This window comes from Suricata suricatta, chromosome 5, assembly GCF_006229205.1.
Source record: "Suricata suricatta isolate VVHF042 chromosome 5, meerkat_22Aug2017_6uvM2_HiC, whole genome shotgun sequence".
NCBI lineage: Eukaryota > Metazoa > Chordata > Mammalia > Carnivora > Herpestidae > Suricata > Suricata suricatta.
The window spans coordinates 111,718,576-111,720,791 of NC_043704.1; the positions used below are offsets into that span (position 1 = coordinate 111,718,576).

The 2,216-nt window shown below is 41.2% G+C and overlaps 1 pseudogene; it reads right to left on the minus strand.

Moving 5' to 3' along the window:
• Positions 1-762: 762 nt before the first annotated feature.
• On the minus strand, positions 763-1,556 carry LOC115292784 (annotated as a pseudogene).
• Positions 1,557-2,216: the final 660 nt, after the last annotated feature.

Consider the following 2,216-nt stretch of genomic DNA (forward strand, 5'->3'; position numbering starts at 1 on the left):
AAGCAGAAGTTTTGTCAAGTCTGTCAGAATGATTCAAGGGTTTGAATGACTCATTGGGGCTTGGGTTAAATAATCTTGGCTTAATCATATCACTTAGAGCAAAGGTAAGTCGAAGATTTAAATCCAGGTGGCTTAGTATCTCATCTGTACACTGGCAGAGTGAGTTTTTGCTTAGCAACAGTGTCAGAGTCAGAAAAAAAAGTCCCAAATGCCTCATATTGTACACCATGGTAATGCCCATGTAGGTTAAAGAGTTTGTATATACATATATGTTTATGTACATGTATATATGCACATAAAATGCATACATATCTCTCTATATATTACACATACACACTGAAAGGTAATAGATTTTTAAAATCTCACACATCTCTGGAGCAGGAATACCTTTATAAGTTTAGAAATGATAGAAGAAGTGACAAAGGCAGACACATATTGAGGGGCTCTGCTCAGTTGGTTGAGCATCCAACTCTTAATTTCAGCTTAGGTCATGATCTCACAGGTTTTTGAGTTTAAGCCTAACTGAAGTCAGGGTTGGCATGCTGACAGTGCAGAGCCTGCTTAAGATTCTCACTCTCTCCCCCTTTGTACCTCTTCTCAGCTCACGCTCTTTCCCCAAAATTAAAAAAAACACAAAAATTCAAATTCATTATAAGAACATGAATATGTTCTGCACATAAAAATACAAGAACACAAAAAATACAATACACTTAGAAAATATTTTTTTAAGTATATGACAGATGATGAGATGATATCTTTTTTTTTTTTGATGTCTGATCTTATTTATTTGTTCCTCTTACAACAATCTCATTTTTGACTAGACTCAGACTTTGAGGTAGAAGCTCTCAGAGAAGACAGCCTCCATCTCTTGACAATCTGTTCTTGGCGTTTTTCTTTGGCCTCCTTCATTCTTTTGGCCAAAAAGCTTAGCATATTCTGCAGTCTCTTCCTTGTTTTTCTTTGTGCGCTGCTGCTTCAAAGCAATGCGCCGACGTTTGCGACGGAGGTCACGTGGAGTAACAACGATGAATCTTGGGTGCTTTGGTTCGAGGTTTCTTACCTTCTTTGTTTAGGGGCTTTCTCACGACATACTGGCAGACATAATCTTCCTTTGAGAGGTTGAATAGCTCGTGTATTCTGCTAGCTCTTTTGGGCCCCAGGCGATGAGGCACAGTAGTATCAGTGAGTCCAGGAATATCCTTCTCCCCTTTTTTGAATGATGACCAAGTTGAGAACACTGAGATTGGCATCCACAATGCCACCCCAGACAGATTTGCATTTTCTTTCTCCAGTCCTTCATGGTCGGTAGCAGGAATGCCCCTTACTCAGCAGCAGGCGGACACGGCCATGGGTCAAGACACCCTGCTTCAGGGGGAAGCCCTGTTTGTCATTGCCACCACTGATTCAGACCACGTAACCCTTCCATTCTTCCCCTAAGGCACCAGCAGCAACTTCTGTGGCCATTCGCTTCTCATAAAAGGTACAAAGTTTGCATTCCTCGTCCACTTCAATGAATTCCCACAGCCAGTAGTTGGGAAAGAGATGTTCAGCTTCATCCTGATGTCGCCTACCGTCTCGGAGGCGCCACGAAAAAGGGCGGCGATGAGATGGTGTCTTCATTGACACAGTCACATGAGGCCATACAGTATGATGAGGGCAAGAGCCTCAGCTCTGAAGTTAGATGTCTTATGATGTGAACACATCTGGGTCTCATTTTCTTCATCTGTAAAATGGTGGCAACAGTAATACTTAAGGAGTTTTGTAAAGTTAAAATGTTATATATCATAGGACTTAGAACAATGCTACTTGATAAACACCTAGTAGGAGTTAGCTTTTACTATTAATAAAAAATAGTATTAGACAAATATATGGAAAAAAGACCTCAACAATCAATTCACCAACTGCAAGTAATAAATTAATTCAAGGGCACCTGGGTGGCTCAATTGGTTAAGCATCTGCCTTTGGCTCAGATCGTGATCTCAGAGTTCGTGGGTTTGAGCCTCACATCGGGCTCTGTGCTGACAGCTTGAGCCTGGAGCCTGCTTCAGAGTCTGTGTCTCCCTCTCTCTTTGCCCCTCCCCCTATCATTCTCTCTCTCTCTCTCTCAAAAATAAACATTAAATTTTTTAAAAATGGGTGATAGGGATTAAGGAGGGCACTTGTGATGAGCACTGGGTGATGCATGGAATTGTTGAAAAACTATATTATACACCTGA